Here is a 23,256-nt window from a genome sequence, read left to right as displayed (position 1 = left end):
CAGCCCCTTAAGCATTCAAGCTGATTTCTTACAGCAGCTGGGCACTGTAACAGCTCCAGAGCTGCTTTGTAAGGCAAGTAAAAGGGTGTGGGCCCTGCAGCACTACCTGTAGTTTGCATTGTGCATTGGAAGGCACAAAGTAAGCAGACGGGAGACGTCAGGATAGTGCGCAAGGGCATAGAAGGGAGCGGCTCAAGAAAAGAGAAGTGGAAACAGACAGCAAACTAGGCTGGAGAGAGACCTGAGACAAAGAGATCTGAATTATACGAGAGCCGACCAAGGGAAACAAAAATTATGCAGTCAAGTTTCCCACATTTGGGGAAATCGCAGGAGCAGCACACCCAGAGTGCAATGGGTGAGCTTTGCCCTGGGAGAAGCACCTTCATGATCATAGTATCTCACCTGGCAGGTAAGTAGGAGTTGGGCTAGAGCTGGGGAGGGTCACTGCTCAGGCACCCCCCTGTCAAGTGAAGGAGATCCAACTGAGGCAGCGCAAGGGAACTCTCGAAAGAAGAACAAGGCTAGAGGAAGATCTGAGACAAAGAAATCTGACTTTTACCAGAGCTGACCAGAGGAAAGCACAAACACAGTCCCCCACTACCACAAATAATGCAGTCGAGTTTCCCACATTTGGGGAAATCACAGGGGTCAGCATACCCAGAATGCAATGAATGAACCTCACCCTGGGAGAACAATCTTCATGACCATGGTATCTCCTATGCAAAATAAGTATGATTTGGGATAGGGCTGGGGAGGGCCGCTGCTCAGGCACATCTCTGTCAAGTAAAGGAGATTCAACTGAGGCAGCACAAGGGAACTCTCATCTGGGGACAACAACTGCAGGGAGAACACATATTTTCAGATGAACATGGGAGGGCAGAAGGCTGCCTAATACTGAAGCACCCCCAAACAACAAACCAAATGCAACAACTAGTGCAAGCATTCCTGGGGGAAGGCCTGCAGCAGATGGATTTGCATATGGTTCTGTCATCCAAGCAGTGGGTCAAAGTTGGCTTCAACCCTCGTCTGCATATGAAAAGAGAAAAGGGGCGTGCAGGGCATGGCGGCCTTTTGCGGCGCTTGGATGACCCCTAGTTCGCATTAAACACCTCCACCCTCCTTCGGTGTGGGGCTCATGTTGGCTATGCCCCAGCCCCTTAAGCATTCAAGCTGATTTCTTGCAGCAGCTGGGCACTGTAACAGCTCCAGAGCTGCTCTGTAAGGCAAGTAAAAGGGTGTGGGCCCTGCAGCACTACCTGTAGTTCGCATTGTGCGTTGGAATGCACAAAGTAAGCAGACGGGAGAAGTCAGGATAGTGCGCAAGGGCATAGAAGGGAGCGGCTCAAGAAAAGAGAAGTGGAAACAGACAGCAAACTAGGCTGGAGAGAGACCTGAGACAAAGAGATCTGAATTATACGAGAGCCGACCAGGGGAAACACAAATTATGCAGTCAAGTGTCCCACATTTGGGGAAATCGCAGGAGCAACACACCCAGAGTGCAATGGGTAAGCCTTGCCCTGGGAGAAGCACCTTCATGATCATAGTATCTCACTTGGCAGGTAAGTAGGAGTTGGGCTAGAGCTGGGGAGGGTCGCTGCTCGGGCACCCCCCTGTCAAGTGAAGGAGATCCAACTGAGACAGCACAAGAGAACTCTCAAAAGAAGAACAAGGCTAGAGGAAGATCTGAGGCAAAGAAATCTGACTTTTACCAGAGCTGACCAGAGAAAAGCACAAACACAGTCCCCCACTACCACAAATAATGCAGTCGAGTTTCCCACATTTGGGGAAATCACAGGGGTCAGCATACCCAGAATGCAATGAATGAACCTCACCCTGGGAGAACAATCTTCATGACCATGGTATCTATTATGCAAAATAAGTATGATTTGGGATAGGGCTGGGGAGGGCCGCTGCTCAGGCACATCTCTGTCAAGTAAAGGAGATTCAACTGAGGCAGCACAAGGGAACTCTCATCTGGGGACAACAACTGCAGGGAGAACACATATTTTCAGATGAACATGGGAGGGCAGAAGGCTGCGTAATACTGAAGCACCCCCAAACAACAAACCAAATGCAACAACTAGTGCAAGCATTCCTGGGGGAGGGCCTGCAGCAGATGGATTTGCATATGGTGATGTCATCCAAGCAGTGGGTCAAAGTTGGCTTCAACCCTCGTCTGCATATGAAAAGAGAAAAGGGGCGTGCAGGGCATGGCGGCCTTTTGCGGCGCTTGGATGACCCCTAGTTCGCATTAAACACCTCCACCCTCCTTCGGTGTGGGGCTCATGTTGGCTATGCCCCAGCCCCTTAAGCATTCAAGCTGATTTCTTGCAGCAGCTGGGCACTGTAACAGCTCCAGAGCTGCTTTGTAAGGCAAGTAAAAGGGTGTGGGCCCTGCAGCACTACCTGTAGTTTGCATTGTGCATTGGAAGGCACAAAGTAAGCAGACGGGAGACGTCAGGATAGTGCGCAAGGGCATAGAAGGGAGCGGCTCAAGAAAAGAGAAGTGGAAACAGACAGCAAACTAGGCTGGAGAGAGACCTGAGACAAAGAGATCTGAATTATACGAGAGCCGACCAAGGGAAACAAAAATTATGCAGTCAAGTTTCCCACATTTGGGGAAATCGCAGGAGCAGCACACCCAGAGTGCAATGGGTGAGCTTTGCCCTGGGAGAAGCACCTTCATGATCATAGTATCTCACCTGGCAGGTAAGTAGGAGTTGGGCTAGAGCTGGGGAGGGTCACTGCTCGGGCACCCCCCTGTCAAGTGAAGGAGATCCAACTGAGGCAGCGCAAGGGAACTCTCGAAAGAAGAACAAGGCTAGAGGAAGATCTGAGACAAAGAAATCTGACTTTTACCAGAGCTGACCAGAGGAAAGCACAAACACAGTCCCCCACTACCACAAATAATGCAGTCGAGTTTCCCACATTTGGGGAAATCACAGGGGTCAGCATACCCAGAATGCAATGAATGAACCTCACCCTGGGAGAACAATCTTCATGACCATGGTATCTCCTATGCAAAATAAGTATGATTTGGGATAGGGCTGGGGAGGGCCGCTGCTCAGGCACATCTCTGTCAAGTAAAGGAGATTCAACTGAGGCAGCACAAGGGAACTCTCATCTGGGGACAACAACTGCAGGGAGAACACATATTTTCAGATGAACATGGGAGGGCAGAAGGCTGCCTAATACTGAAGCACCCCCAAACAACAAACCAAATGCAACAACTAGTGCAAGCATTCCTGGGGGAAGGCCTGCAGCAGATGGATTTGCATATGGTTCTGTCATCCAAGCAGTGGGTCAAAGTTGGCTTCAACCCTCGTCTGCATATGAAAAGAGAAAAGGGGCGTGCAGGGCATGGCGGCCTTTTGCGGCGCTTGGATGACCCCTAGTTCGCATTAAACACCTCCACCCTCCTTCGGTGTGGGGCTCATGTTGGCTATGCCCCAGCCCCTTAAGCATTCAAGCTGATTTCTTGCAGCAGCTGGGCACTGTAACAGCTCCAGAGCTGCTCTGTAAGGCAAGTAAAAGGGTGTGGGCCCTGCAGCACTACCTGTAGTTCGCATTGTGCGTTGGAATGCACAAAGTAAGCAGACGGGAGAAGTCAGGATAGTGCGCAAGGGCATAGAAGGGAGCGGCTCAAGAAAAGAGAAGTGGAAACAGACAGCAAACTAGGCTGGAGAGAGACCTGAGACAAAGAGATCTGAATTATACGAGAGCCGACCAGGGGAAACACAAATTATGCAGTCAAGTGTCCCACATTTGGGGAAATCGCAGGAGCAACACACCCAGAGAGCAATGGGTGAGCCTTGCCCTGGGAGAAGCACCTTCATGATCATAGTATTTAACCTGGCAGGTAAGTAGGAGTTGGGCTAGAACTGGGGAGGGTCGCTGCTCGGGCACCCCCCTGTCAAGTGAAGGAGATCCAACTGAGACAGCACAAGAGAACTCTCAAAAGAAGAACAAGGCTAGAGGAATATCTGAGACAAAGAAATCTGACTTTTACCAGAGCTGACCAGAGGAAAGCACAAACACAGTCCCCCACTACCACAAATAATGCAGTCGAGTTTCCCACATTTGGGGAAATCACAGGGGTCAGCATACCCAGAATGCAATGAATGAACCTCACCCTGGGAGAACAATCTTCATGACCATGGTATCTCCTATGCAAAATAAGTATGATTTGGGATAGGGCTGGGGAGGGCCGCTGCTCAGGCACATCTCTGTCAAGTAAAGGAGATTCAACTGAGGCAGCACAAGGGAACTCTCATCTGGGGACAACAACTGCAGGGAGAACACATATTTTCAGATGAACATGGGAGGGCAGAAGGCTGCCTAATACTGAAGCACCCCCAAACAACAAACCAAATGCAACAACTAGTACAAGCATTCCTGGGGGAAGGTCTGCAGAAGACGCATTTGCATACAGTGATGTCATCCAAGCAGTGGGCCAAAGTTGGCTGGAACCCTCATCTGCATATGAAAAGAGAAAAGGGGTATGCAGGGCATGGCGGCCTTTTGCGGCGCTTGGATGACCCTTAGTTCGCATTAAACACCCCCACCCTCCTTCGGTGTGGGGCTCATGTTGGCTATGCCCCAGCCCCTTAAGCATTCAAGCTGATTTCTTGCAGCAGCTGGGCACTGTAAAAGCTCCAGAGCTGCTTTGTAAGGCAAGTAAAAGGGTGTGGGCCCTGCAGCACTACCTGTAGTTTGCATTGTGCATTGGAAGGCACAAAGTAAGCAGACGGGAAAAGTCAGGATAATGCGCAAGGGCATAGAAGGGAGCGGCTCAAGAAAAGAGAAGTGGAAACAGACAGCAAACTAGGCTGGAGAGAGACCTGAGACAAAGAGATCTGAATTATACAAGAGTCGACCAAGGGAAACAAAAATTATGCAGTCATGTTTCCCACATTTGGGGAAATCGCAGGAGCAGCACACCCAGAGTGCAATGGGTGAGCCTTGCCCTGGGAGAAGCACCTTCATGATCATAGTATCTCACCTGGCATGTAAGTAGGAGTTGGGCTAGAGCTGGGGAGGGTCGCTGCTCGGGCACCCCCATGTCAAGTGAAGGAGATCCAACTGAGGCAGCGCAAGGGAACTCTCGAAAGAAGAACAAGGCTAGAGGAAGATCTGAGACAAAGAAATCTGACTTTTACCAGAGCTGACCAGAGGAAAGCACAAACACAGTCCCCCACTACCACAAATAATGCAGTCGAGTTTCCCACATTTGGGGAAATCACAGGGGTCAGCATACCCAGAATGCAATGAATGAACCTCACCCTGGGAGAACAATCTTCATGACCATGGTATCTCCTATGCAAAATAAGTATGATTTGGGATAGGGCTGGGGAGGGCCGCTGCTCAGGAACATCTCTGTCAAGTAAAGGAGATTCAACTGAGGCAGCACAAGGGAACTCTCATCTGGGGACAACAACTGCAGGGAGAACACATATTTTCAGATGAACATGGGAGGGCAGAAGGCTGCCTAATACTGAAGCACCCCCAAACAACAAACCAAATGCAACAACTAGTACAAGCATTCCTGGGGGAAGGCCTGCAGCAGATGGATTTGCATATGGTGATGTCATCCAAGCAGTGGGTCAAAGTTGGCTTCAACCCTCGTCTGCATATGAAAAGAGAAAAGGGGTGTGCAGGGCATGGCGGCCTTTTGCGGCGCTTGGATGACCCCTAGTTCGCATTAAACACCTCCACCCTCCTTCGGTGTGGTGCTCATGAGTGCTATGCCCCAGCCCCTTAAGCATTCAAGCTGATTTCTTGCAGCAGCTTGGGCACTGTAACAGCTCCAGAGCTCCTCTGTAAGGCAAGTAAAAGGGTGTGGGCCCTGCAGCACTACCTGTAGTTCGCATTGTGCGTTGGAATGCACAAAGTAAGCAGACGGGAAAAGTCAGGATAGTGCGCAAGGGCATAGAAGGGAGCGGCTCAAGAAAAGAGAAGTGGAAACAGAGAGCAAACTAGGCTGGAGAGAGACCTGAGACAAAGAGATCTGAATTATCTCAGAGCCGACCAGGGGAAACACAAATTATGCAGTCAAGTGTCCCACATTTGGGGAAATCGCAGGAGCAACACACCCAGAGTGCAATGGGTAAGCCTTGCCCTGGGAGAAGCACCTTCATGATCATAGTATCTCACTTGGCAGGTAAGTAGGAGTTGGGCTAGAGCTGGGGAGGGTCGCTGCTCGGGCACCCCCCTGTCAAGTGAAGGAGATCCAACTGAGACAGCACAAGAGAACTCTCAAAAGAAGAACAAGGCTAGAGGAAGATCTGAGGCAAAGAAATCTGACTTTTACCAGAGCTGACCAGAGAAAAGCACAAACACAGTCCCCCACTACCACAAATAATGCAGTCGAGTTTCCCACATTTGGGGAAATCACAGGGGTCAGCATACCCAGAATGCAATGAATGAACCTCACCCTGGGAGAACAATCTTCATGACCATGGTATCTCCTATGCAAAATAAGTATGATTTGGGATAGGGCTGGGGAGGGCCGCTGCTCAGGCACATCTCTGTCAAGTAAAGGAGATTCAACTGAGGCAGCACAAGGGAACTCTCATCTGGGGACAACAACTGCAGGGAGAACACATATTTTCAGATGAACATGGGAGGGCAGAAGGCTGCCTAATACTGAAGCACCCCCAAACAACAAACCAAATGCAACAACTAGTACAAGCATTCCTGGGGGAAGGCCTGCAGCAGATGGATTTGCATATGGTGATGTCATCCAAGCAGTGGGCCAAAGTTGGCTGGAACCCTCATCTGCACATGAAAAGAGAAAAGGGGTATGCAGGGCATGGCGGCCTTTTGCATTGTGCGTTGGAATGCACAAAGTAAGCAGACGAGAGAAGTCAGGATAGTGCGCAAGGGCATAGAAGGGAGCGGCTCAAGAAAAGAGAAGTGGAAACAGACAGCAAACTAGGCTGGAGAGAGACCTGAGACAAAGAGATCTGAATTATACGAGAGCCGACCAAGTTCAATCCCACCCAGGAACGTAATTGACCTTGTTATCAGATTTTGGTGATCTTTAAGTAGACAAGTCAAAATTTCAAACCCCCTCTTATGGTGTAGGGTACCTGGCCTTCTCTGATGTAATCAGAGTTAGATTTGATTCAGTGATTTTATAAAAACAGCTAGGAAGCACAATTTAGCAGTGGGTTGCAGAGAAAAAGAAATATGCTGGCAAAAAAATCCAATTGAGTGATTAAACAGCTCTTCATTTTCTGGCTTTATTTTTATGCTAACAAATTTGTTCTCCTGAAAAGTGTCCACAAAGCCAAGTCTCTGATTAACACCTTTGTAAGGATGGTTTTTCACCTATTACTAAATTAAACTTGCTTCATTGGAAAGGCAGCAAGATGCATCCTCATTTCAATGTCTACTGAAATAATACGGGTTGACACCAGGAAACATTAACGCCACTGCATCCTTGCTGCTTTCTCATGTGGAAGTCTGTTTAATGTGAAAACAAGGTGATATCTAATTAGCACACAGGTAAGGAATTAAGAAAATCTTTATTTAAGGGTGAAGATGTTGCTAACAAAATCGTTGCCCCAATGCATCATTGAAATTCAAGCTGAAAAGATGATTTTAATATATCACTTGTACATTTTGTATTGCTCTTCTGGTGACAATGTAGTTTGTTTTTGTCAATTACCATTTTAATAATAGGGTAAAGAAAATTAAGTGGATTTTTGAAAGAAAACAATACTGTCAATATACTATTAAAACAAATTAAAATGGTAAAAGTTATTGTACTTTAAGTAAAAATAAAAGAACCAAAATATCAATCCCAGTTTTGGATTACTTTAATTAACAAAAAAAAAATGCATATAGCAAAGGATAGTTTCAATCTGCCTACCTCTGGGTTATGGGCCCAGCATGCTTCCATTGCAGTACTCTGCTGCACATGTAAGTGCAAGAGAACCTGAAGCACTCACTCATCATGGAAAAGTACCAATGTGTTTCTTCGTTGGTTGGTGGAAGAAACATCTTACAAAAACTCTCCAGATTATTGACTTTTTAAAGTTTTTCTAGGAAACGTTCTAGATAAATGCTTATTAGCCTTTGTCAGTATGTACTTTTTGCAAAGTGTCTCTGTGGCGCAATCGGTTAGTGTGTTCGGCTATTAACCAAAAGGTTGGTGGTTCAATCCCACCCAGGGACGTAATTGACCTTTTGATCAGATTTTGGTGATCTTTAAGTAGACAAGTCAAAATTTCAAACCCCCTGTTATGGTGTAGGGTACCTGGCCTTCTCTGATGTAATCAGAGTTAGATTTGATTCAGTGATTTTATAAAAACAGCTAGGAAGCACAATTTAGCAGTGGGTTGCAGAGAAAAAGAAATATGCTGGCAAAAAAATCCAATTGAGTGACTAATAGAGATGAGCGGGTTCGGTTCCTCGGAATCCGAACCCGCCCGAACTTCAGCTTTTTTTACACGGATCCGAGCGACTCGGATCTTCCCGCCTTGCTCGGTTAACCCGAGCGCGCCCGAACGTCATCATGACGCTGTCGGATTCTCGCGAGGCTCGGATTCTATCGCGAGACTCGGATTCTATATAAGGAGCCGCGCGTCGCCGCCATTTTCACACGTGCATTTAGATTGATAGGGAGAGGACGTGGCTGGCGTCCTCTCCATTTAGATTAGAAGAGAGAGAGTGAGATTGAGACAGAGACACTTGATTTACTGGAGCTTAGGAGTACTAGAGAGTGCAGAGTTTACTAGTGACTGACCACTGACCAGTGACCACCAGTGCAGTTTTATTTAATATAATCCGTTCTCTGCCTGAAAAAAAACGATACACAGTGACTCAGTCACATACCATATCTGTGCTCAGCCCAGTGTGCTGCATCATCTATGTATAATATCTGACTGTGCTCACACAGCTTAATTGTGGGGGAGACTGGGGAGCAGTTATAGGTTATAGCAGGAGCCAGGAGTACATACATATTATTAAAATTAAACAGTGCACACTTTTGCTGCAGGCAGGAGTGCCACTGCCAGTGTGACTGACCAGTGACCTGACCACACTGACCACCAGTATAGTATACTATATTGTGATTGCCTGAAAAAGTTAAACACTCGTCGTGTGACTTGTGTGGTGTTTTTTTATTCTATAAAAAACTCATTCTGCTGACAGACAGTGTCCAGCAGGTCCGTCATTATATAATATATACCTGTCCGGCTGCAGTAGTGATATATATATATTTTTTATATCATTATTTATCATCCAGTCGCAGCAGACACAGTACGGTAGTTCACGGCTGTAGCTACCTCTGTGTCGGCACTCGGCAGTCCATCCATAATTGTATACCACCTACCCGTGGTTTTTTTTTTCTTCTTTATACATACTACATCTCATTATCATCCAGTCTATATTAGCAGCAGACACAGTACAGTACGGTAGTCCACGGCTGTAGCTACCTCTGTGTCGGCACTCGGCAGTCCATCCATAATTGTATACCACCTACCCGTGGTTTTTTTTTCTTTCTTCTTTATACATACTACATCTCATTATCAACCAGTCTATATTAGCAGCAGACACAGTACAGTACGGTAGTCCACGGCTGTAGCTACCTCTGTGTCGGCACTCGGCAGTCCGTCCATAATTGTATACCACCTACCCGTGGTTTTTTTTTCTTTCTTCTTTATACATACTACATCTCATTATCAACCAGTCTATATTAGCAGCAGACACAGTACAGTACGGTAGTCCACGGCTGTAGCTACCTCTGTGTCGGCACTCGGCAGTCCATCCATAATTGTATACCACCTACCCATGGTTTTTTTTTCTTTCTTCTTTATACATACTACATCTCATTATCATCCAGTCTATATTAGCAGCAGACACAGTACAGTACGGTAGTCCACGGCTGTAGCTACCTCTGTGTCGGCACTCGGCAGTCCATCCATAATTGTATACCACCTACCCGTGGTTTTTTTTTTCTTCTTTATACATACTACATCTCATTATCATCCAGTCTATATTAGCAGCAGACACAGTACAGTACGGTATTCCACGGCTGTAGCTACCTCTGTGTCGGCACTCGGCAGTCCATCCATAATTGTATACCACCTACCCGTGGTTTTTTTTTCTTTCTTCTTTATACATACTACATCTCATTATCAACCAGTCTATATTAGCAGCAGACACAGTACAGTACGGTAGTCCACGGCTGTAGCTACCTCTGTGTCGGCACTCGGCAGTCCGTCCATAATTGTATACCACCTACCCGTGGTTTTTTTTTCTTTCTTCTTTATACATACTACATCTCATTATCATCCAGTCTATATTAGCAGCAGACACAGTACAGTACGGTAGTCCACGGCTGTAGCTACCTCTGTGTCGGAACTCGGCAGTCCGTCCATAATTGTATACCACCTACCCGTGTTTTTTTTTTCTTTCTTCTTTATACATACTACATCTCATTATCAACCAGTCTATATTAGCAGCAGACACAGTACAGTACGGTAGTCCACGGCTGTAGCTACCTCTGTGTCGGCACTCGGCAGTCCATCCATAATTGTATACCACCTACCCGTGGTTTTTTTTTCTTTCTTCTTTATACATACTACATCTCATTATCAACCAGTCTATATTAGCAGCAGACACAGTACAGTACGGTAGTCCACGGCTGTAGCTACCTCTGTGTCGGCACTCGGCAGTCCATCCATAATTGTATACCACCTACCCGTGGTTTTTTTTTCTTTCTTCTTTATACATACTACATCTCATTATCAACCAGTCTATATTAGCAGCAGACACAGTACAGTACGGTAGTCCACGGCTGTAGCTACCTCTGTGTCGGCACTCGGCAGTCCATCCATAATTGTATACTAGTATCCATCCATCTCCATTGTTTACCTGAGGTGCCTTTTAGTTGTGCCTATTAAAATATGGAGAACAAAAATGTTGAGGTTCCAAAATTAGGGAAAGATCAAGATCCACTTCCACCTCGTGCTGAAGCTGCTGCCACTAGTCATGGCCGAGACGATGAAATGCCAGCAACGTCGTCTGCCAAGGCCGATGCCCAATGTCATAGTACAGAGCATGTCAAATCCAAAACACCAAATATCAGTAAAAAAAGGACTCCAAAACCTAAAATAAAATTGTCGGAGGAGAAGCGTAAACTTGCCAATATGCCATTTACCACACGGAGTGGCAAGGAACGGCTGAGGCCCTGGCCTATGTTCATGGCTAGTGGTTCAGCTTCACATGAGGATGGAAGCACTCAGCCTCTCGCTAGAAAACTGAAAAGACTCAAGCTGGCAAAAGCACCGCAAAGAACTGTGCGTTCTTCGAAATCCCAAATCCACAAGGAGAGTCCAATTGTGTCGGTTGCGATGCCTGACCTTCCCAACACTGGACGTGAAGATCATGCGCCTTCCACCATTTGCACGCCCCCTGCAAGTGCTGGAAGGAGCACCCGCAGTCCAGCTCCTGATAGTCAGATTGAAGATGTCAGTGTTGAAGTACACCAGGATGAGGAGGATATGGGTGTTGCTGGCGCTGGGGAGGAAATTGACAAGGAGGATTCTGATGGTGAGGTGGTTTGTTTAAGTCAGGCACCCGGGGAGACACCTGTTGTCCGTGGGAGGAATATGGCCGTTGACATGCCTGGTGAAAATACCCAAAAAATCAGCTCTTCGGTGTGGAAGTATTTCACCAGAAATGCGGACAACATTTGTCAAGCCGTGTGTTCCCTTTGTCAAGCTGTAATAAGTAGGGGTAAGGACGTTAACCACCTCGGAACATCCTCCCTTATACGTCACCTGCAGCGCATTCATAATAAGTCAGTGACAAGTTCAAAAACTTTGGCCGACAGCGGAACCAGTCCACTGACCAGTAAATCCCTTCCTCTTGTAACCAAGCTCACGCAAACCACCCCACCAACTCCCTCAGTGTCAATTTCCTCCTTCCCCAGGAATGCCAATAGTCCTGCAGGCCATGTCACTGGCAATTCTGACGAGTCCTCTCCTGCCTGGGATTCCTCCGATGCATCCTTGCGTGTAACGCCTACTGCTGCTGGCGCTGCTGTTGTTGCTGCTGGGAGTCGATGGTCATCCCAGAGGGGAAGTTGTAAGCCCACTTGTACTACTTCCAGTAAGCAATTGACTGTCCAACAGTTCTTTGCGAGGAAGATGAAATATCACAGCAGTCATCCTGCTGCAAAGCGGATAACTGAGGCCTTGACAACTATGTTGGTGTTAGACGTGCGTCCGGTATCCGCCGTTAGTTCACAGGGAACTAGACAATTTATTGAGGCAGTGTGCCCCCGTTACCAAATACCATCTAGGTTCCACTTCTCTAGGCAGGCGATACCGAGAATGTACACGGACGTCAGAAAAAGACTCACCAGTGTCCTAAAAAATGCAGTTGTACCCAATGTCCACTTAACCACGGACATGTGGACAAGTGGAGCAGGGCAGGGTCAGGACTATATGACTGTGACAGCCCACTGGGTAGATGTATGGACTCCCGCCGCAAGAACAGCAGCGGCGGCACCAGTAGCAGCATCTCGCAAACGCCAACTCTTTCCTAGGCAGGCTACGCTTTGTATCACCGCTTTCCAGAATACGCACACAGCTGAAAACCTCTTACGGCAACTGAGGAAGATCATCGCGGAATGGCTTACCCCAATTGGACTCTCCTGTGGATTTGTGGCATCGGACAACGCCAGCAATATTGTGTGTGCATTAAATATGGGCAAATTCCAGCACGTCCCATGTTTTGCACATACCTTGAATTTGGTGGTGCAGAATTTTTTAAAAAACGACAGGGGCGTGCAAGAGATGCTGTCGGTGGCCAGAAGAATTGCGGGACACTTTCGGCGTATAGGCACCACGTACAGAAGACTGGAGCACCACCAAAAACTACTGAACCTGCCCTGCCATCATCTGAAGCAAGAAGTGGTAACGAGGTGGAATTCAACCCTCTATATGCTTCAGAGGTTGGAGGAGCAGCAAAAGGCCATTCAAGCCTATACAATTGAGCACGATATAGGAGGTGGAATGCACCTGTCTCAAGTGCAGTGGAGAATGATTTCAACGTTGTGCAAGGTTCTGATGCCCTTTGAACTTGCCACACGTGAAGTCAGTTCAGACACTGCCAGCCTGAGTCAGGTCATTCCCCTCATCAGGCTTTTGCAGAAGAAGCTGGAGACATTGAAGGAGGAGCTAACACGGAGCGATTCCGCTAGGCATGTGGGACTTGTGGATGGAGCCCTTAATTCGCTTAACAAGGATTCACGGGTGGTCAATCTGTTGAAATCAGAGCACTACATTTTGGCCACCGTGCTCGATCCTAGATTTAAAACCTACCTTGGATCTCTCTTTCCGGCAGACACAAGTCTGCTGGGGTTGAAAGACCTGCTGGTGAGAAAATTGTCAAGTCAAGCGGAACGCGACCTGTCAACATCTCCTCCTTCACATTCTCCCGCAACTGGGGGTGCGAGGAAAAGGCTCAGAATTCCGAGCCCACCCGCTGGCGGTGATGCAGGGCAGTCTGGAGCGACTGCTGATGCTGACATCTGGTCCGGACTGAAGGACCTGACAACGATTACGGACATGTTGTCTACTGTCACTGCATATGATTCTCTCAACATTGAAAGAATGGTGGAGGATTATATGAGTGACCGCATCCAAGTAGGCACGTCACACAGTCCGTACTTATACTGGCAGGAAAAAGAGGCAATTTGGAGGCCCTTGCACAAACTGGCTTTATTCTACCTAAGTTGCCCTCCCACAAGTGTGTACTCCGAAAGAGTGTTTAGTGCCGCCGCTCACCTTGTCAGCAATCGGCGTACGAGGTTACATCCAGAAAATGTGGAGAAGATGATGTTCATTAAAATGAATTATAATCAATTCCTCCGGGGAGACATTGACCAGCAGCAATTGCCTCCACAAAGTACACAGGGAGCTGAGATGGTGGATTCCAGTGGGGACGAATTGATAATCTGTGAGGAGGGGGATGTACACGGTGATATATCGGAGGATGATGATGAGGTGGACATCTTGCCTCTGTAGAGCCAGTTTGTGCAAAGAGAGATTAATTGCTTCTTTTTTGGGGGGGGTCCAAACCAACCCGTCATATCAGTCACAGTCGTGTGGCAGACCCTGTCACTGAAATGATGGGTTGGTTAAAGTGTGCATGTCCTGTTTTGTTTATACAACATAAGGGTGGGTGGGAGGGCCCAAGGACAATTCCATCTTGCACCTCTTTTTTCTTTTATTTTTCTTTGCGTCATGTGCTGTTTGGGGAGGGTTTTTTGGAAGGGACATCCTGCGTGACACTGCAGTGCCACTCCTAGATGGGCCCGGTGTTTGTGTCGGCCACTAGGGTCGCTTATCTTACTCACACAGTCAGCTACCTCATTGCGCCTCTTTTTTTCTTTGCGTCATGTGCTGTTTGGGGAGGGTTTTTTGGAAGGGACATCCTGCGTGACACTGCAGTGACACTCCTAGATGGGCCCGGTGTTTGTGTCGGCCACTAGGGTCGCTTATCTTACTCACACAGTCAGCTACCTCATTGCGCCTCTTTTTTTCTTTGCGTCATGTGTTGTTTGGGGAGGGTTTTTTGGAAGGGACATCCTGCGTGACACTGCAGTGCCACTCCTAGATGGGCCCGGTGTTTGTGTCGGCCACTAGGGTCGCTTATCTTACTCACACAGCGACCTCGGTGCAAATTTTAGGACTAAAAATAATATTGTGAGGTGTGAGGTATTCAGAATAGACTGAAAATGAGTGGAAATTATGGTTTTTGAGGTTAATAATACTTTGGGATCAAAATGACCCCCAAATTCTATGATTTAAGCTGTTTTGTAGGGTTTTTTGAAAAAAACACCCGAATCCAAAACACACCCGAATCCGACAAAAAAAATTCGGTGAGGTTTTGCCAAAACGCGGTCGAACCCAAAACACGGCCGCGGAACTGAACCCAAAACCAAAACACAAAACCCGAAAAATTTCCGGCGCTCATCTCTAGTGATTAAACAGCTCTTCATTTTCTGGCTTTACTTTTATGCTAACAAAGTTGTTCTCTGAAAAAAGTGTCCACAAAGCCAAGTCTCTGATTAACACCTTTGTAGGGATGGTTTTTCACCTATTACTAAATTAAACTTGCTTCATTGGAAAGGCAGCAAGAAACACTAGACTAATTGGAGGTGCGCCCTAAAGCAAATTACAATGTTAGGATTAGGGGGTTCGGAAAGACCTCTAGTGTATACTGTCACGATCCGGGTATCTGGACGCCATAACTTACCTTTCAGATGCCTCCTAAGGCTGGCTCAGCGCTCCAGGACCGGATCCCATCTGTTATTCTGATGTCCCCATTCCTGCCTCCTCTCCTGTCACTCTGAGACGCTGTCACAGCGGCGCCATGTTACATCTTGAATGGCATCTCCCGCGGCCTCCGCCGCCGTCCCTGAGTTTCTGCATGCAGGATGTCAGAGTGGCGCTTATGTCAGCCGCGGCCTCCGCTGTTGCCCGCGTGGTTCAAATGTGCACTCATCAGTCTGGCGTCTCCTGTTTACTGTGGCCGGCGCCGCCATTGCTGTTAAAGTTCCCACATGGATTATCAAACCAATCTTCCCTCCAAGTGTCTGCATGGGCGCAGCCATGTTGGATTCTGTCACCTGTTCATTTCCACCAATCCGATGTTTCCATTGTAATCTGCATAATTGCCTAGCCAATCCCTTCCTTGCTGCAGGTATAAGTATTCTGTGCCTGAGCAAGGAAGGCGTCAGTGATTTGGTTGTCAAACCTAGTTCCAGTTTGTCTCTCTCCCGTGGTTGTTTTCCAGGTTCCAGTTACCATCTCCAAACCTCCACTAAAGAGACCCGCTCTAGTCTACCACCTGCGGTGCAGCCTGACTCTCCAGTCCTCTGGGACTCATCTGTTTCCAGTTACAGATTTACCTGCTTCCAGCCTAGCTTCCAGCAGAGATCAGCTCTTCTTAAAGTGCCGGTATCATTTCCGCAGATTACCACTCACCACCGGCACTATTATTTCACCGCTCTCAAACTCCATATATCAATCATATTTCATCGCTCTCAAGCTTCATTTATTATTTGGCTGGTTCCATCCAGCAATCCACTCCGTGCTTACATCAGTCTGGTTTCAGCCAGTACCCACAGCAGCCATTTTATCCACAGCAGCCCAGCTTTTCCTGGAACACCAGCTAGTATGATCCTGGGCTATCTCCATTGCTACAGTCGGGCCTAGTAAGGACTTTCCAACTAGAAGATAATAAGAACTGTCTCATACTACCAGAGCCCTGTGGTCCTTGCCCTCCTGTAGTACCCAGGAACTGTATTATTTCTCTGCTGATTTTATGTTTCTCTTTTATTACTGCTGTGATGCATGGAGTTTGTCAAAATAAACATCATTGACTTTTATCCTGGTTGTCGTGGGCACGCCTTCGGGCAATTCTTCTACATTTAACTTACATGTCCAGGGGTCTGATACAACCTCCCAGGTTCCACTACACCTCAGCCCCTACAACTGAGGCTGCCTCCAGTCAGCTCAGGCCCTCAGTTGTGACATATACACTGTATATACATTTTAAGATAGGAAGGTACAAATTACATATTCACATTGCATCTATGGGCTGGATTCAAATGTCCCTTTCCTCCCTCAATCGTGCCCGTCAGCAGCTATTCTATTCTATATAAGGAGCCACGCGTCGCCGCCATTTTCACTTGTGCATTGGAGATGATAGGGAGAGGACGTGCAGCGTTTTCTCAGTTTCTGTGTTCAGTGTGCTGCAAATATCTGTGCTCAGTGTGCTTGCAAATATCTGTGCTCAGTGTGCTTGCAAATATCTGTGCTCAGTGTGCTGAAAATATCTACGTTCTCTGCCTGAAAAATGCTCCATATCTGTGCTGCATTGTATTATATAGTATGAGGACAGGGCAGAATTTTGCTGACCACCAGTATATAATAATTAGCAGTACGGTACAGTAGGCCACTGCTCTACCTACCTCTGTGTCGTCAAGTATACTATCCATCCATACCTGTGGTGTATTTTAGTAGTTGTGCGCAGTATATATAGTAGGAGGACAGGGCAGAATTTTGCTGACCACCAGTATATAATATATAGCAATACGGTACAGTAGGCCACTGCTCTACCTACCTCTGTGTCGTCAAGTATACTATCCATCCATACCTGTGGTGTATTTTAGTAGTTGTGCGCACTATATATAGTAGGAGGACAGTGCAAAATTTTGCTGACCACCAGACTTCTACTTAAGTCCAATGGTGTAGGATGTGCAAAGCTGTTTGGCTGTGCATTTATTGATCTAAGCATGCATTTTTATCAAAGCGTGATAAAATTGACACATAACGCAGCGTTCAATCAGCGTTAATTTATCTTCAGCTGATATTGATTGTGAATTGACGTTTCTTCTCTTCTTGTCACCTACAGGTAATTACAATTGACTACAACCACCAATCTATTCTGCTGCACTATATCTATATATGCAAAGCTAATTCTGCTGGGTAATTACAATTGACTACAACCACCAATCTATTCTGCTGCACTATATCTATATATGCAAAGCTAATTCTGCTGGGTAATGCAAATTGAAACATTATTGCATAGTATGTGATTTTGAAGTACTTTTTTAAAGTTTTGAATGATATAGACCCAGTTTAATCTTTGTGGAATGCCTGGTTGTTGTTTTTAAGGTAATTTATTGCCTGGCATTTGAGGGGGTGGGGTGTGGTTACAGATTTCAATTATTGGTTTCACTTGTAATAGTCTTCTACTAAAGTCCAATGGTGTAGGCTGTGCAAAGCCATTTGGCTGTGCATTTATTGATCTAAGCGTGCATTTTTATAAAAGCGTGATAAAATTGACACATAACAGCAGTGTTCAATTAGCGTTCAATCGAAGTGAAAAAGAAGGAAAACAGAAGCACACCAATCTAACAAAACAAAGAAAACTGAAGAACTAATAACAAATGTGAGTCACTTACTCCTCAGATCACTCACCTCCTGATTGTTGCATCTGATTACATAGCACAGAACTACCTTACTTGGACATTTCATAAACCATCCATTTCACCTACAAATGCCTGTATCTGTATTATTGTAATTTTGTTTTTTAAGCACAGCTGCACCAATGCAATTTTACCTGCAAACACTTAAAACATCTAACATAATTACCATTGCTTCTTAAACCTCACACAATCCTTTCATTTCTTACACTCCAAATACATTTCTGCACCCACTTTATCTACGCTTTTGACTCATTTCATACTAAATCTACACCCCTTGAGCCTACACTGCTTTTCTCACCTGCATTTCTACAATTCTTCTGCTCGGATTCCCTTACAGTCTCCTCTCCTACTTCCACTTTCCCTCAACCTATTTACCTACTTAACACTATGTCAATGCTTTCTTATACTCCCCACATCACTCAGTGTCTACCTAATAATGTATCTTTATCCTTCCCCCCTAGTCTCCTCCACTGTCTCCCCTCCATCCCTCTGTTTCCTTCCCCCACCTTTCCTGTTACCCCACTTTCATTCACCTCTGCCCCATGGTCCTGCTACCCCACAACTCAGCCCTGCTCCCTCTCTCCCTTCCCTGTCACCTCCCCACACCCCCATTCACATCACACTGACCTCCCTCCCTGCCCACCTCCTGCAGTTTCCCCTCCTATCTCAGGCACCCGTACCATCACTACTCTCTCATCCCTGCCCTCAAAGTTAATCCCACCTCATCGCTACAGCAACCCTGAAAATCTAATTCACATCTCTCCCACAAACTCATACCCCCTATCCTGTGCCCTCTGGAATGCCAGATCCGTTTGTAACAAACTGGTCCCCACTCATGACCTTTTCATTTCCAACTCCCTACACCTACTAGCCATTACTGAAACTTGGATTACGCCCTCTGACACTACTTCTGCTGCTGCTCTCTCTGCTGGGGGCCTTACATTCACACACACACCCCCCGACCTGGGGGTCGCCATGGGGGTGGTGTTGGAGTCCTTATACCTTCTAGTTACTCCTACCAACTCATACCACCAGAACCATCCCTTATATTATCTACATTTGAGGTCCACTCCATATGTCTCTTCCAACCAGTCCATCTTAGAGTAGCTGTCATTTACCGCCCCCCTGGCACTGCTTCCAAATTCATCGACAACTTTGCTTCCTGGCTTCCTCACTTCCTCTCTTCTGACATTCCCACCATTATCCTAGGCGATTTCAACATCCCTATTGACATCCCCACACAATCCCCTGCCTCTAAACTCCTTAACCTCACCTCTTCACTTGGTCTCTCCCAGTGGACCTCCTCACCCTCCCATGTGAATGGGAGCTCACTGGATCTGGTCTTCACTCACCGCTGTGATATTTCTGATTTTTCCAACTCCCCATTTCCCCTCTCTGACCACCACCTGCTCTCCTTCAACCTATCTCTCTCGACTTCCCCATCTCAACCTCCTAAGGCTACCATCACTAAGCGTAACATTGAAGCTATTGACACCACATTCCTTTCCTCCCTGTTTGACTCACTTCTCTCTCCTATTCTCTCTCTCTCTCATGCCCTGAACAAGCCACTTCCTCATACAATGCTTCCCTTACTTCTGCTCTTGACTCTGTTGCTCCACCAACCACTGTTCACCCTCGCAAATTAACACCTCAACCCTGGCACACCAAATGCACCAGATATCTGCAAAAATGCTCACGTACTGCTGAGCGACACTGGAGGAAATCACGCTCTAAGGCAGACTTCCTCCATTTCAAACTTATGCTCTCATCCTTCAGTGCTGCCCTTTCTCTTGCTAAACAGTCATACTTAAAGAACCTCATCTCCTCCCAGTCTTCCAACCCCCGGCGCCTCTTTGCCACTCTCAACTCACTCCTCTGCCCACCTCCACCTCGTCTCCCTTCCTCACTCTCTGCTCTTGACTTTGCCACTTACTTCACATCCAAAATTGACTCCATACGTCAGGACATCACATCACACCAGACTATCAGTAACCAGCCTTCTCCCATCCCTTACCAACCCTCCCCATCCCTCGCACCAACTCTGTCATCTTTCTCCCATGCATCTGGAGAGGAAGTCATGGCCCTCATTCGTTCCTGTCCCCTCACCACCTCCCCACTTGACCCAATCCCCTCCTGCCTCCTTTGCCACCTCTCTTCTTCTGCTTTTTCCCATCTTTCCCACCTTCTCAATCTCTCCCTCTCATCAGGCACTGTCCCCTCTGCCTTCAAGCACGCTCCCATCTCTCCTATTCTTAAAAAACCTACCCTTGATCCAAACACTCTCTCCAACTACCGACCCATCTCTCTCCTCCCTTTTGCCTCCAAACTCCTTGAGCGTATTGTCTACAACCGCCTTACTTCCTTTCTTTCCTCACACTCACTGCTTGACCCATTCCAGTCTGGCTTCCGTCCTCTCCACTCCACTGAAACTGCCCTTACAAAAGTATGCAATGACCTCCATGCTGCTAAATCTAAGGGACACTACTCTCTACTTATTCTACTTGATCTCTCTGCTGCTTTTGACACTGTGGACCATCCTCTCCTACTGCAAATCCTTCACTCCATTGGTCTGCGTAACACAGCCCTCTCTTGGTTGTCGTCCTACCTTTCTGACCGTTCATTCTCTGTCTCCTCTCATGACTCCACCTCCCCCTCACTTCCACTAACTGTAGGGGTACCCCAAGGTTCTGTCCTTGGTCCTCTTCTCTTCTCTCTCTATACGTCCTCACTAAGTAAGCTCATTAGTTCTTTTGGTTTCCAATATCATCTCTATGCTGATGACACTCAAATCTATCTTTCCTCTCCAGACCTCTCCCCTACTCTCCTCACTCGTATCTCCAACTGTCTCTCTGCTATCTCTTCCTGGATGTCCCAGCTCTTTCTTAAACTTAACATGTCTAAGACCGAGCTGATCATCTTCCCTCCCTCCCGCATAACCTCACCTCCTACAATCTCATTATCTATTGATGGCACTACTATCTCCTCTACCCCCCAAGTGTGCTGTCTTGGAGTAATCCTTGACTCCTCCCTCTCCTTCAAACCACACATTCAGCACCTCTCACAAACCTGCGTTTTCATCTAAAAAATATTTCCAGGATCAGACCCTTTCTGACCCAGGATTCTACTAAGTAAGACTCTTATCCACTCACTGGTCATCTCCAGACTGGACTGCTGTAATCTCTTCCTGACTGGCATTCCTGACAAATACCTCTCTCCACTCCAATCTATCCTCAATGCTGCTTCCCGGCTCATTTTCCTCACCAAACGCACTACGTCCACCTCTCCTCTCTTACTAGTCCTTCACTGGCTCCCCTTCCCTTTCAGAATCCATTTCAAGCTTCTCACACTTGCTTACAAAGCCCTCACCCACTCCTCTCCCATCTACATCTCTGATCTTATCTCGCTTTACACTCCCACCCGTCCTCTTCGCTCTGCTAATGCACACCGACTCCTGCCTACGGATTACTTCCTCCCACTCCTACCTCCAAGATTTTTCACGTGCTGCACCACTTCTCTGGAATTCCCTACCTCTCCCCCTCAGACTCTCCACCTCTCTACAAAACTTCAAACGGGCTCTCAAAACCCACTTCTTCACCAAACCCAGACAAATCTCATCCTAAACCTCTGTTCCCCGCTCTCTATGTACCCCATCTGTCTCACCCCTGTCTGTCTACCCCTCCCTTTTAGAATGTAAGCTCTCACGAGCAGGGCCCTCTTCCCTCATGTGCTTACTCTTTTCTTACTTTAATAATCTTCAGCTGCACCAAATCCAGCAGTCTTCTGCCTCCTGATACTTATTCCAGTGTCATCTGCTGATGTAGCTATGTTTATTTACCCTGTACTTGTCCTATATTGTCGTCAACTGTAAGTTGCTGTTTTCCTGTTTGATTATTTGTTTATGTACTCTGTAATTGGGCACTGCGGAACCCTTGTGGCGCCATATAAATAAAGGATAATAATAATAATAAATAATATAATATATAGCAGTACGGTACAGTAGGCCACTGCTCTACCTACCTCTGTGTCGTCAAGTATACTATCCATCCATACCTGTGGTGCATTTTAGAAAAAAAACATGTCTCGGCAGAGCAATCTACAAATCCATAATTTTTCAGACAGCAACAGTGGGTATTGTAATAGTCACCCAATCCATCACTTTTATAGGGTTACATGCACCCACATGCTACAGCCTGTCTCAATAATTTTACTGTCACGCTGTGTGTGTTTGTGTTTTTATTTGGGTATTTTTTGTTGTTGTAGAACTACAGGTACCAGCAAGCCCGTTATTTCCCCGCCTGCTGGTACTTGAGGTTCTCCAAGTACCAGCAAGCGGGGGAGGCTTGCTGGGCCTTGTAGTTCCACAACAACAAAAAACAATATTCTTTTTTTACACACATGGCTATCAGCCCGGCACCCACCACCCAGGGGTGCTGGGGACAGCCTCGGGCTTTACCTCTGGCCCTTGGGTGCCTCGAGGGGAGGAACCTCTTGATTTAAGGGGTCCCCACTCCTCCAGGGAACCCCGGCCAGGGGTGACTAGTTGGAGGGGTAATGCCAGGGCCGCAGGGACCTACATAAAAGTGTCCCCCGGCTGTGGCATTATCTCTCTGGCTAGTGGAGCCCGGTGCTGGTTTTAAAAATATGGGGGACCCCTACATCTTTTGTCCCACGTATTTTTGGAACCTGGACCGTTCTAAGAGCCCGGTGCTGGTTGTCTAAATACGGGGAACCCCTGTCCAATTTTTCCCCCAGTATTTAAATAACCAGGACCGGCTCAAAGAGCCAGAGGCTGGTTATACTAAGGAGGGGGGACCTCACGCATTTTTTTTAACCCATTCAGACCCTTCTCCTTTAAGTTAATGGAAGCCCTGGACAACAAAATTGCATTCATGTCCTCCTCCCTCACCCTTCCCAGTCCCAAACACTCATTTTTTTTTTTCTTTAAAAATGTATAATATATAACAAGAACAATGAGCAGGCAGGCAGCGGGCATTGGCGGCATCGGACTGAGATAGAAATTAGTGGTGGAGGGCTGGGTCAGTTGATTGTGGGAGAGTTTGTAAGCCATTGGCGGTGGCAGCGGGTATCGGCTCAGAGGCAGTAGCGGGCATTGGCTAAGGGTCATCGGCAGGATTCGGCGGAAATTATGGCTGTAGTGCCTCACTAGCCACTGACCTCACCGCACGCCACTGTGGGACAGATGTAACATGCAGAGAGAGGTAGATTTGGGAGGGGGA

The 23,256-nt window shown here is 47.1% G+C and overlaps 11 non-coding genes and 1 pseudogene across 11 annotated transcripts; all 12 read right to left on the bottom strand.

Moving 5' to 3' along the window:
* Positions 1-254: 254 nt before the first annotated feature.
* Positions 255-417, bottom strand: LOC134899241 (U1 spliceosomal RNA). Its single transcript, XR_010172922.1, has one exon. It is a non-coding gene; the product is annotated as a U1 spliceosomal RNA (small nuclear RNA).
* A 152-nt stretch (positions 418-569) lies between these two features.
* On the bottom strand, positions 570-733 carry LOC134898748 (U1 spliceosomal RNA). The gene has a single exon (XR_010172438.1). It is a non-coding gene; the product is annotated as a U1 spliceosomal RNA (small nuclear RNA).
* A 671-nt stretch (positions 734-1,404) lies between these two features.
* Positions 1,405-1,567, bottom strand: LOC134899506 (U1 spliceosomal RNA). Its single transcript, XR_010173178.1, has one exon. It is a non-coding gene; the product is annotated as a U1 spliceosomal RNA (small nuclear RNA).
* Positions 1,568-1,719: 152 nt separating this feature from the next.
* LOC134899072 (U1 spliceosomal RNA) lies at positions 1,720-1,883 on the bottom strand. Its single transcript, XR_010172758.1, has one exon. It is a non-coding gene; the product is annotated as a U1 spliceosomal RNA (small nuclear RNA).
* A 671-nt stretch (positions 1,884-2,554) lies between these two features.
* LOC134899240 (U1 spliceosomal RNA) lies at positions 2,555-2,717 on the bottom strand. The gene has a single exon (XR_010172921.1). It is a non-coding gene; the product is annotated as a U1 spliceosomal RNA (small nuclear RNA).
* A 152-nt stretch (positions 2,718-2,869) lies between these two features.
* On the bottom strand, positions 2,870-3,033 carry LOC134898747 (U1 spliceosomal RNA). Its single transcript, XR_010172437.1, has one exon. It is a non-coding gene; the product is annotated as a U1 spliceosomal RNA (small nuclear RNA).
* Positions 3,034-3,704: 671 nt separating this feature from the next.
* LOC134899646 (U1 spliceosomal RNA) lies at positions 3,705-3,867 on the bottom strand. Its single transcript, XR_010173297.1, has one exon. It is a non-coding gene; the product is annotated as a U1 spliceosomal RNA (small nuclear RNA).
* Positions 3,868-4,019: 152 nt separating this feature from the next.
* On the bottom strand, positions 4,020-4,183 carry LOC134898746 (U1 spliceosomal RNA). The gene has a single exon (XR_010172436.1). It is a non-coding gene; the product is annotated as a U1 spliceosomal RNA (small nuclear RNA).
* Positions 4,184-4,854: 671 nt separating this feature from the next.
* Positions 4,855-5,017, bottom strand: LOC134899459 (U1 spliceosomal RNA). Its single transcript, XR_010173137.1, has one exon. It is a non-coding gene; the product is annotated as a U1 spliceosomal RNA (small nuclear RNA).
* A 152-nt stretch (positions 5,018-5,169) lies between these two features.
* On the bottom strand, positions 5,170-5,333 carry LOC134898745 (U1 spliceosomal RNA). The gene has a single exon (XR_010172435.1). It is a non-coding gene; the product is annotated as a U1 spliceosomal RNA (small nuclear RNA).
* A 693-nt stretch (positions 5,334-6,026) lies between these two features.
* Positions 6,027-6,168, bottom strand: LOC134899563 (U1 spliceosomal RNA; annotated as a pseudogene).
* Positions 6,169-6,320: 152 nt separating this feature from the next.
* LOC134898792 (U1 spliceosomal RNA) lies at positions 6,321-6,484 on the bottom strand. The gene has a single exon (XR_010172482.1). It is a non-coding gene; the product is annotated as a U1 spliceosomal RNA (small nuclear RNA).
* Between the last annotated feature and the right edge of the window lie 16,772 nt (positions 6,485-23,256).

Source organism: Pseudophryne corroboree, chromosome 3 (assembly GCF_028390025.1).
Source record: "Pseudophryne corroboree isolate aPseCor3 chromosome 3, aPseCor3.hap2, whole genome shotgun sequence".
In the NCBI taxonomy this organism is placed as follows: Eukaryota; Metazoa; Chordata; class Amphibia; order Anura; family Myobatrachidae; genus Pseudophryne; species Pseudophryne corroboree.
This window is presented reverse-complemented; position numbering and strand designations above follow the sequence as displayed.